Raw genomic sequence first — 13,158 nt, 5'->3', positions numbered from 1 at the left:
ATTTCCAGGAGTGTATTATCAGTTGCTCTTTTATATATTAAATATACAGACTTTCAGGAAACATTTCTCACACACAAAGAAAGAAAATATGTTATATGGACATGTGTCCGGAAACTCTTACTTTCCATGTTAGAGCTCATTTTATTACTTCTCTTCAAATCACATTAATCATAGAATGGAAACACACAGCAACAGAACGTACCAGCGTGACTTCAAACACTTTGTTACAGGAAATGTTCAAAATGTCCTCCGTTAGTGAGGATACATGCATCCACCCTCAGTCACATGGAATCCCTGATGCGCTGATGCAGCCCTGGAGAATGGCGTATTGTATCACAGCCGTCCACAATAAGAGTACGAAGGGTCTCTACATTTGTTACCAGGGTTGCGTAGACAAGAGCTTTCAAATGCCCCCATAAATGAAAGTCAAGAGGGTTGAGGTCAGGAGAGCGTGGAGGCCATGGAATTGGTCCGCCTCTACCAATCCATCGGTCACCGAATCTGTTGTTGAGAAGCGTACAAACACTTCGACTGAAATGTGCAGGAGCTCCATCGTGCATGAACCACATGTTGTGTCGTACTTGTAAAGGCACATGTTCTAGCAGCACAGGTAGAGTATCCCGTATGGAATCATGATAATGTACTCCATTGAGCGTAGGTGGAAGAACATACTGACGAAACTAAAATGAGCTCTAACATGGAAATTAAGCATTTCCGGACACATGTCCACATAACATCTTTTCTTTATTTGTGTGTGAGGAATGTCTCCTGAAAGTTTGGTCATACCTTTTTGTAACACCCTGTATATGTGTGTGTCATAGATACAAGTGTTACTATACACAGGCCCACAAGCCGAGTGACCAAACATCTACATTACTGAAAGTGCTACTTCTGTCAATCAGAAAAATGTATATTTTGCTTTGTATGTATTTGATGATGTACCGTACACTTTTTATCTCAATCAAGTTTCGTAATACTGTAAATTAATGTTTCTAGAGCTCTAACTTAACTATCTTAGTACACGATCCTAGTGTACAATTGTCTTACCGCGTGTAGTTTTCCTCACCAAGGGCATTTTCTTCAGCTTATAACATTAAAAACAATTTAATGAGTATTTGTAGAATCTGTTTTATCTCCATTATACTAACAAACCAACTACACTTTTCTTTCCTCCTGTCTGCCTTTTTGTGATTGTGACTTTGCAAAATAGTACATGTTTTGCACTGCGCTACGGATGGAATTCAGATTTACTTGAAATGAACTGCTTGTTTTGAGTATGGTCACTAAAAATACGTGTTATACACGAGCATGAACAGCACTCACATTGTGGAAAGTACACTGCAAGATGTGCAATCACATTTCTGTTTGCAATATAATGATGCAGTTTGTCTTGCAGATGTTTCCTACAATTTTATTTAGTAGACTAATAAATGGAAGCACAAGATGGTAATATCAGATCATATTAATATGGCAGGGAAACTATACTGAATAATCAACAGTTGATGTGTTTAAATCATGCAGTAACGTCTCAGTGATACGCTGTCCAGGGAAGGACAGTCACTATAATGTACAAACTGACAATTTTATATTGACAGCTACGAAAAAAAATGTTAGACTGGGTCACATGCACAAAATTTGATTTATTAATTATGCATCTGGAAGTGCTGAAAATTTACATCAGTTGCTTGTTTGGGTAAGTGCTCACTGTGTGCATTGTCTGAACAAGTTCTGTGCACTTCAGGTATCTTATAAAGGTGCTGCAACAGTACTACTATGAAAATCGACAGCTTTGCTGCATGAGGCTGGGTGGAAGGAAAGTGTCTGCTTACTAGAAAACTTTTGCTTCACTGTACGAAATATGTATCACCTGTTACAAGATAGTAAGAGATCTTCTTCACATTTCTTGCCAATAGCTTGACTGTTTAACTTTTCTCAAAAAGTGAGTGCACTCAAGCTCAACAGCTAAAGTTTATATACAATTTACTACATCATCACAAGCTAAAATTAATTTCTGGTAGTCATGTTAATGGAAAAGATTGTACATTTCTAAAGAATAGGCTTGAATTGTGCAGATATTCTACATTCTGATCATAGAAGAGCAAAATGCTGGACCCGTAAAACTTTTAAAATTGACAACTGTCCTAAGAAACAGTTTCAAAGAAAACTGTTTAACTCCTCATTCCTGCCACTGGACAATTTCCTTTTCTGCTTTTATTCTCTTACCTTGCACTACCAACAAGTTACATGTTCAAATAGATATGTGGAACAATCCTAGTTTTTCAGTTTTGTTTACATAAAAAATGGCACACATCAAAGTAAATACTGCATGCCAATGGCAGTCTGTATGGGCCAAATTTTGAACTGAGATAAACTGCTACAAACCAAACTCAGTAGAACCAATAGGCCTAAAGGCGTGCACTAGCCAGGAATTTTCTTTTCAGGGATGACCTGGAACTGGGTGCGCTCAGGCTCGTGACGTCAACTGAGGAGCTACTAGAAGAATGAGGAGAAGCAATGTGGTGACCACTTGCCTCTCTGTGCTGCATCGAAATGCCATATGGCAGAGGATGACACAGTGGCCAGTTGACACTAAGTGGTTGTCAAAGGCCAGGAAACAAAACTGGTATATAACAGCTCATACCAAATAGCATATCTCAATAATACAGCTCAATAACACAAATATCATAATACAAAATTAAAAATAGGAACCCCACAAAGAAAAATGGAAAACAACAAACCCAGCCTTTGTAAATTAGGAGACGCATGCATTACTATCACCTTTACAATTGATTTTACCTTTTGCATTAATATTTATTAGAAAATCAGAAATAATCGTGCCTCTCCACGGACAACAATGATATGTGACAAGTTAAAAGACGCTATTCACATAGTTATGCACAATTTTACGGCCTACAATTTGGCTGTGAATTCTCACAGTACTCTCCTTGATCAGTTCAGATTTTTCTAGTTTTTGTTTCCAGTGATATTTTTATGGTTCTCATCACTGGCATTGTAAATTTGCCACAGTAGTGCACAAAATACTTTGAACAAACTGATAGTGTCACTAATCATAGCAAATTTTCCGTAGACGTGTGTACACTTGTATAATGTGGTTGCTATGTGATGAAAACTTCCTTGAATCTTTAAAATCACACCATGAAATACTAGAATAATTAAAATCACACCATGAAATACTCTTGGTAGAATTCATACAAGAGCATTCAGATAATCCAAGAGCACATGAGTACCTCCTATTAGAAACTGATTAATTGTACTTCATAGTTGTAACATACAATCAATGGCAACTCAATCCTGATTAGCCACTGGTATTTGGAACTGTGAATGCGGCTTATGAAAGAATTCAAGATTCACTTAATTGCTACGTATCAGCTTCATAGGCTTTTTAACCATATGCAGGCTGTGTGTGTGTGTGTGTGTGTGAGAGGGAGAGAGAGAGAGAGAGAGAGAGAGAGAGAGAGAGAGAGAGAGAGAGAGAGAGAGAGAGGGGGGGGGGGGGGTTTATGACTGAACACACTGCTTGTACAGGGATGATCACAACAACAAACATCAATCTGCACTCATTGTATGTTGTCAGGATGATATTTGATTAAGTGTTTTATTAGTGTAGAATTTGGACTCCTGAGGTGAAGGACCAAGTGCTTACCAAAGACAGGTATGGTCGTAATACCAGAGTACTGAGTAATTTGCTATGGTCGTAATACCAGAGTACTGAGTAATTTGCAACATGTTAAGATTTCATGTTTTAACATTTAATTTACTTAGTCTTCATTGGTGACAGTGAAGTTAGTCCTCCCCTGTGAGGCACCTTTTACAAGACAAAATAAGTAATTTACAATCTATTTCACAATTTTTTACTTTCCTGGTGATACACCACAAAGGAATCTTATTTTGCAGTCTGCAATAGCAGAAGTACTTCTGCTGCAGTATATTCAGAATTTACACTTGGGATCTTAAGCGAAATTCCAGTTTTGCAACTATCAAAACATGCTACTTAAGTCAGTCACTACCGAGGACTAACTTAACATTTTTGCTATCAGCACTGCTGCTGAAACTTTGAAAAAATATCACTGAGAATCCCAGGTATGCTGAGGAAGATGATGACATCAGAAGCTCCTGATAAATCAACAGGATTTTGGGGGTAGGGGTTAGCATCTCACAATAACAACTTTTCTTTCTCACAATAACTTTTCTTTCCTCTCAGAAGATATATATTAGCCATAAGTAGTTGTTTAACTGCAGTTTTTAGACATGAATAATTTATACGGAATAATATAATTCACACACTTTCAAATATTATGTATTTTAAAATTTGTGGTTTATTAAGTTTAATAAAATACAATAAAAAAAGATGCTACTAAAGAGACAGAATTCCACAAGATTTTATGAAATTTCCTGCGATTTCCCTGATTTTTCCAGGTAAAATTTAATTCCCTGAGAGTATCCAAGTTTTCCAGATAAACCACCACTGTGGTTACCGCCCACCCAAACGCAGTAGGTGAACAGAAATTACAATATGTTTAAATATATTCAGCTTATGTTCCAAGCCAGTAGGGGAAACTTGCCAGAGTCTATACATTCTACTTTCAATGTAACTATTTAAATTTTTACACAAAAGAAACAGAACTGGCACATTTCTTTCGTACATGTTTGAAACAAACTGATCAATTATTTGGTGTGATTCAGAATAATGGTATTCCATTCAAACTTGGAAAAACATTTTTCTGATTGATGTCTGACAATTCCAGATACAGTGAAGATTTCTCTGCCTGCCTAAGTCACCACTACACTTGAGTAGCCGGTGATGTAGGCTGCAGCATAAAATTATTTCTTTTGTAGTAGCACACTTTCTTGTGTTGTGATGAAATAATGTATAAACAACATTACAACATATTTTCATAGAAACACACAAATCTTAACCTGCCATTGTATTCTGCTATAGACTTTTATAAACTCGCCAAGCTTCACCGAGTGCTTACCAATTTGAGGTAACAGAATATGATGAGTGGTACATGGAGAGTACCTAAGGACATGAATGTACAAACATGGTAAGTCCTACTAGTGAAAGTTCATACAGTTACATGCTTTTAACCATCAATAACTGACTTACTAGACTGTGTGAGATGTTTCACTGCAGAATCAGTGTTGTTTCCGTGAAAGTGATTTATAACACCACGGCAAAAAGTTATTATCTAAGGACACACAACTTATTTACTAATTTATGTATCTTAGTAGATACCTAGGAAATAATATAGATATATCCATCAATATTCAAAATGACAATTTGTTTCCAATAATATTGGTGAAAAGGTGACCAAGTTTTGTTTTTGCCGCATGTTACCAGCTTCAGTATGCTGTTAGCTTTTAATAAAATCCAGTTACACATCTGTAGAGTAAGCCAAGTGAGTCACAAAATAACTCATGAAGTCACCAATCAATTAACTAAAGAACAAATATGAAAACTGTTCTAGCGGAAATAAAATATAACTCCACACTGTTGTAAGTAATAGTCTTTCTTCCCATAATTGGGGTGTTACAGCATTTTATTACATTATAACGCATATCATTTTAATCACCAGACTGCCAAATTAGGATTACAAACAAATTAAATTATCTTCACCTCGCTAACTTATTTAATGCAAAATTATCAAGTTACACTTTTTTCATTTCTTGTATTTTTCCTTTTAAAATAAAAATAAAAAAAAACATGATATTTGTATGAACAAGTTCCATTTAATGTTATTGGTGAAAAACACACAATGAAAACAGTGTTAAGAACGAATTTGTCGCACATTATTAGGTGAAAAATATTATTTAAGGAGAATAATGCATTAGTAGCTTTATTAGATGTATACAAGGAGTTGAATACTGACTATTAATATCTAGGGCATAAAATGATACATCAAGTTTCATGTTCCCACGTGGTTTAGCAGTGCAGCCTCAAAATACTTTGAACTTCTACCTGAGGCTTACTGTTACAAAACTGTTTAGCCTATATAAGCTTAGTCTAAGGGGGGTAGTTTTCCATAGGTAAAAATAACTGTAAAGTTGACAAAAATCTATGCATTTTACGATATTAGCAATGAACAGCAAACCAACAGGTGTCGAAGAAGATGGGAATAAATTAAAAGGAGTAACATAACTTACCTGAAGTCTGTAATTTAGTCATCTTAATGGAGAAGGTAACGACATACTTTATTATACAAAATGAGAAACTGTAAAATTGCTCACAAAATCACTCTTCTCACATTCACCCTAATCTGTACATTCAGTTGGACATATTACGCAAGATAATTGTTCATAATACACTTCTGAATTGTCAAGCTTGCAGACCTTAATGAAGAAAGTTTATCACAAATTAAGAAAAATTTTGTTCAGGAGCTATCAGAAATATCTTATTCGCAGGAACAAATTAAGTGAGTAAAACTTACAGACAAAACAAAGATTTTTTTTCACAGATGTTTTAATCCCTGTAACAAAATAGAGAACAAAGCTCTCTAATGATTTCCTCTTGTCCTTTCACAATAGAATGGTTCAAAGAAGACAAGTTATGTATAAAAAATTATACAAGAAAAGCATATCTTCTGCCACATACCATTTTCCTATGATGAGTGACTATGGTGATCCATCCTACATTAACATTCATCTCCCCTCTGCTCACATCCCCCCCCCCCCCCATTTCCAGTAGTCCATTGTTTCCTCATGTTGCCTTTACCTTTCCTCTGTTCATGTTGTTACAAGTTTATTTTTTCTGCAATGAAAGCCTTCTAAATTTAGTATTTTGTTCTTAATAAGGTCTCTTTGTTTTATTTCAGATTTCAAAAATTGTTTCCCATATTTTCCTCTGCCTCAAATCCCTCTGTACTTTGTATTGCACCTAATATTTATCTAACAATCCATTTGAAGTATCTCTATTCTGTCCAGAACATTACCAGCTATGGGACAAATCCTCCTCCTCCTCCCCCCCCCTCCCTCCCCCCCTCTCTCTCCCCCCTCACACACACACACACACACACACACACACACACACACACACACACACACACACACACACACACACACACACACACACACACGAGTTGTTTCCTCTTTATGTAAATTCCAACAACAATTTTCCATTACAAACTTTTTTTTAAACCAATGTTTCTACACATAATCTTCCTTTATTCACACACTGAGGGGCTGCAGAGTACGGCAAATTGCAAGATTCCATCATTTATTAGTGCTCAACAAGAAAAATAACTGAAAATGGCCATAAATAAATATTAACCATCACGATTCATCAGTGGAAGTATCCCAGACTTCTTACAAACTATAAAAAGGGAGGAAAATAAGGAGGACAGTATAAGCTCTGGCAGGACAAGGCTGGGGGAAGGAAATCAACGAACATCTTTATTTACCTTAACAGATTTATGAGAACTGCAGAAATCTCAATCAGGAATGCAAGTAAAAAATTTGGACGTCACTCTTCCAAAATGCGCATCTGATCTGACTTGCAAATGTTATTCGAGTACTGTACCAGTGAACTACAAAAATGTTAGGCAAAATAGCACATGAAGGAGTACCTGAAAGCCTCACTGTGCAAGTAAATCAGCAATACATATACAGGCAGTCTACAGCTGAGGACATACCTAATTATAAACAATCATTATTAGCATTACGAAGTAAAGTTGCAGCACAGAAAACTAATCAGCAAGTTAAACCACACTAGCAAAAGACTGCTGATCATGAATTCTGATCTTTTTCACACTACTATCACAAATGAAGGGTCTCATTCATAATAGTTTGTTAAATTTATAATTCCAATTACGCTGCTAACCCATCTTTTTTCCTATTTAAACTTTTGTTGATCAAACACCATGTGACTCCTTTTGAAACTGCAGTAATCGAGATACTACATTTTCCTGTTTTCCATATATGAATGCAGATAACTGAACAAATATGCAGTTCTTTACTGTTGATCTTTGCGCACATTTTCCATGAACGGTGAATAATTCATCTCAAAATTCTGGAGACATTAAGAATTTGCTTGCATAAATTAATAACTACTGAGATAAGAGTAGTATACTAAACTTAACATTTTCCTGAGAGTTAATTGCAATCAGAATGAATTTCATGAATGGTAATAGGTGTATTTACGTAACAAGAAATGATTACTGGCATTGGTCTTATTTCATCCTACACAAACTCTTCCACCGAGCAGCAACATTCCTATATCAGAGTATCATGTAGCTTCTTTTCCAGTAGACCTAGCCTCACGATTAAAACGTCCCGTTGATTTTCATTCCCACATATTGGAAAGAGCGAGCATATGATTTTAATATAACAAAGAACACAACTATCTTTATTTCTTGTGCTACATGAATGATCAAAATGATTTTCCTTTAATAATTCCAATTTGTTGTGTAACAACATTTCCACTGTCCAGACGAGATGGAAGTATATATTTTCGAAACCTGCATCCATTGTAGAGGCATCAATTTTATTGGGGTCAATGGAAGAATCTCATTCCACCCATCTGCTTTGACCCATGATGTAATAGTGGTGTGGTGTGCGACGTTTTTGAGTTGGTCGTGTTTATAGATGTCGAGCTGTTGTATCTGATGGTGCCCTCTGGTGGTGGATGTGCCGAGTTTAACGTGTGGCATTGGGTTCATTTCAGTTTTTGGCTGTCGTCATGCTAATGTGGTTTTGAGTTCAGGTAGTTAGTATGGTAACATGGGTTGTAGAAGTGCTTTCAATGAGTCATTTAGGGTTTTTTCCCTGCTTGCGTGTTTTGCATTTTTGTTAGATATGGTTAGTTTGGTGTTTGTTGCGCAGAAAGTAGTCCAATTTTTTTATAGATTGCACAGGCCAATGATGGAAAAACTTTTTTGCTGGAAATACCTTATTATTACGTTTTATAGGGTGCGAAATCCAAATATGATACTTAAAAAACTATCGCCCACCATTTTTTCACATTTTACAGTACAATTTATTAAATTAATCGATTTTTAAAGACTTTAACAGCTTTTATACAGTTGAAATAATTTAAAAAGGAGGTATAATGAATGTAGATGATATTGAGAATCATTCAGATGATTGCTACTTTTGCAGTGTTGATATTACTGGTCGTAATTTTAAAAACAAGAAGGTTATAAGCTACCCTAACCTTCCATCAGCCATCCGACCAGTAGGGCATGGTTCAGATTTGCAAGTTCCTGAACCACCAGATGATTTAAATTCTATTCCAACAGAAGTATTTTCTGACATACAATCTGATTTAGATGAACCAGATGATGCTGAATTCCATTGTAATACAGAAAGTCTAAAGCCCAAATTATTTACTCAGACCGAGCTTAACGATTTGGTTAGGAATCTGGGCTTAATGAAAGAAAAGGCTGAATTGCTTGGCTCTAGATTAAAAGAAAAGAACTTATTGGCTGTTGGAACCAGCATATACATTTACAGAAAGAGAGAGCAGCAATTTTTGAAGTTTTTTCAACAAGAAGGTGATTTAGTGTACTGCTCAAGACACTCCCAGTCTGATGCACGAGTTTGGTATTGAATACAAAATGGAAGACTGGGGGCTGTTTATTGATTCATCCAAAACTAGTTTAAAGGCTGTTTTATTACACAATGGTTACATGTATGCATCTATACCTGTCGGACATTCTGCACATATGAAAGAAGGCTATGAAACCTAGAAATAGTGCTAAATAAAATGCGCTATTCTGCTCATGGTTGGATGATACATGGTGATCTAAAAGTAATATGCATACTCCTTTGTCAACAAGGCGGCTTTACCAAATTTCCATGTTTCTTGTGTGAAGGGCTAGGGATTAACACTGGTGCAGAAAGAACTGGCCTGTGAGGGAGTCTTTAAAACCTGATGTGAAGAACATTCTACACAAAAACCTTGTAGATCCATAAAACATACTCCTACCACTTCTACATATAAAGTTAGGTCTAACGAAACAGTTTGTAAAGGCTTTGTCTCATGATGGACCATGTTTGGAAATACGCAAGCGTCCGATCCTGCCCGTATCCTTTGATCCATGACGTCATAAATATGGCGGAAACGATCATAAACCACGGTTCCAATATGGCGCATATAAAGTCGGTACGTACACATTATGACAACGAAAATACATCGAAAAACAAACACACACACTTTCCACAAAAAGCCTAATGACACTAATGGGACAAGCGTGGGAAACGGGGTGTTTTTGGGTGGGGGGCAAACTAAATATAAACAAATTTAGACACCCACCCCCATACAAACCACACATAACGACGAAAAAACACCACAAAATTCCACAAATACCACCAAACACAATATCATCTGGAATCAGACACTTCCCTTGACCTATATAGCTCAACAGCAGCTCCCGATCCCATAATTTAGGATCAAACACTTCCCTTGGCCTATATAGCTCAAAAACCATCTCTCAATCCTGCGCGCTGTTAATTTTATCCGTCATATCCATTCGTGAACATAAACAACAACAGATTAATTTTACTAAAATTACCATACGATGTACAGCGAACAACACTAAATTAACCTTCACACAAAATCGTTAACTCACTGAAATGAATTACACTACAAACACAGCCGACACTAACAATTCTGGATAATGAGCAAATGCAAACTGAGCCCATTACACCACACACAAACAAAAACCCTGAACATACCACCAGAGAGCACAACAAACCATTAAGTATCACGAATTTCACTGCTTCATCAGTGTATTCACCAGCAACACACAAAGGCCATAGTGGACATTTATCTTTCACCCAGTCTGGAATTTTGAGCAAATTCAGAACTTTGCCTCAACTTACAGTGTTGTTTTGAAGTGGATACAGTCATCTCTTTCTCGCACTCTGCTCAATGTATCAAACTAAATCATCCTGACCAAACCAAGTAACTGTCACTCACATGCTTTCAACCGACAACTCTGATACACCCTAAACGCTTATAACAGTTCACATTGGCCTTACTAGTAATTTGTATTAGATGCCCAGCTCTACCACTATAAAACCTGTAGTGAACGCAAAAATTGTATATTTGATGTCATTCACATAATGTGTGTTACTTTGGTTTGCTGTACCATATACATGAAACTATAAACATTTTCACTTGCACAGTGAAAACATTCCTAACAATGTCACAGCTGAACTACGTAAAAAGAATAAAAGGTGTTCACCATTTATACATTCAGTATAGAGAAGTCACCCAACAGGCAGTACAAACTGCATTATTTAGCTTGGCCTACATGAAAGTGAAGTGGACCTAGCTTATTTTCTGTGCCTCACCCCACACCTGCCACTCTTTGCATTTTTCATAGTTCATGTATGATATATGCACCAAAATATTCTTATCTGCCTGTTACATGAATGTTTTTGAATTTACCTTGGAATTTTAACTTTGAAAATAAGAAATGCGTAAAATTGGTGAGAAGGTATACACTGGGCTACATACAGATCAATCTTTCCACCCTTTATTTCTGTATGCACAATGGAAAATACATCTAAGATTTTACTTTAGGTCAGCATTCCCAATAGCTCACATGTTAAATTCATAGGAGACCTCAGATGCGCTGTTCTGTTACGCCTTACTTTAAAAAAATATCTGTAGACCTTTCTTCTACAGCAATTGCATTAAAGTCCTGTGACAATAATATCAAGATGTACACCTATAAATGAATTTTAACGATACCGCTTAATGAAGTGGAGATGTGTATTCAAATTATACAATTGCCCAAGGGAAGTAACTAGATGCCAGAAACTCTCAAAGCTGAATAAAGCATTTATGGTCCACAACAAAATATTTTAAATATTATTAACAATTTGCTGTAAATTTATAAGCATTATCATTCTTAAAACTAACCTTTCTTTTCGCAATGGCAAGAAGCTCAAAACTGGTAAAAACAAGTCAAAAAATAATTATGTTAGCTCATAACTGTTTAGCTACATAACAATATTTCTTAAATATATTTACTTTCAGAACTATGACAAAGTGCTGCCGTTAGTTCAAAAACGTACTCTCCCTGAATCTCTTCGCCCCCCCCCCCTTATTTTTTTTACGGAGCCCATACTACCTCTGAATTTTAACACAAACTAATCTCCTCACAAGTAAAAATATGACACTTAGCAACATTTATAATTTATTGTAAATACACATCCCTATATAGACTATCACTTAATACTACACGAGGCAAACCGGACACTACTTTTAAGTTACTTGGCATTGCTAACCACTAGGCACTATCAATCACGACAGAATCACGAGAACACTGTGAGAGAGACTTAAAGATTTAATTAAATTTCTTTACCATACGGTATATATGTACGGAATGACTCTGGCTACTCTTCCAATAAAAATATCAAACGCGCATAAAATTTTACTATCCCACTTTATGCAATTCCATAAGCAGTTAATGATTACAGGTTATCAGTTACACCAATCACTAAAACCGTGCACCATAACGTTCGAATCTCTCGAAGAGACTAAATCGCGTGTATAATTCTCCCATCGGAGGCATTTAATTTTGATTCGGCAGAAAATGGCGACTCACAGTGTTGGCCATTCGTGCATGCACTTTACTAACCGCGATTAGCACTAACAAAAGGCAGAAAACCAATATTTCTTTGCACAGTTTCAAGACATTACTCTTTAGGAATGAACTTACTTTAATTACGGACAAGACATTGGCATATTCCGCTACTATTACTGCTGACAGTGCATTTCCACGAAAACACACAGTATGGTCACGTGAATGGAAGGCAGCTTCCTATTGGTCACCATCTACAGCTGTTTCTGAGTGCCCTGACAAATAAGTGTGGTATTGACGAAGTTATGCAGGTACGTAATCGAAGTGTGTACATTGAGTTTCATAATATCAAAACTTCCAAAATTTAGGGAACAGAATTTAAAAAATTCAACTATCAAAACAATTTACTCTATTATATTTATGGAACGCAGATTAATATTGTGCATATTACCACAGTCCTCAACTTTGATGGTATTACACAGCTATTGCACCACTCGCTCGACAAGGCAAATACTTGTACATCGGAAGATGTAGACAATTTATCAGCAGCAGTAACGTACCTACATAAACTATCAGTTACACAATTAATTTCTTCGAATTAGAACAA

General features: G+C 36.2%; 1 protein-coding gene across 2 annotated transcripts in view; it reads right to left on the bottom strand.

Moving 5' to 3' along the window:
- Positions 1-12,826, bottom strand: part of LOC124719060 (AN1-type zinc finger protein 6) — a 106,250-nt gene extending 93,424 nt beyond the window's left edge. For both annotated transcript variants that reach the window (XM_047244729.1, XM_047244731.1), the window contains exon 1: positions 12,690-12,826. The gene's annotated coding sequence lies outside the window, so the exon portion shown is untranslated. The remainder of the gene's footprint in view (positions 1-12,689) is intronic.
- Positions 12,827-13,158: the final 332 nt, after the last annotated feature.

The sequence above is a fragment of the Schistocerca piceifrons genome, chromosome 10 (assembly GCF_021461385.2).
Source record: "Schistocerca piceifrons isolate TAMUIC-IGC-003096 chromosome 10, iqSchPice1.1, whole genome shotgun sequence".
NCBI lineage: Eukaryota > Metazoa > Arthropoda > Insecta > Orthoptera > Acrididae > Schistocerca > Schistocerca piceifrons.
This window is presented reverse-complemented; position numbering and strand designations above follow the sequence as displayed.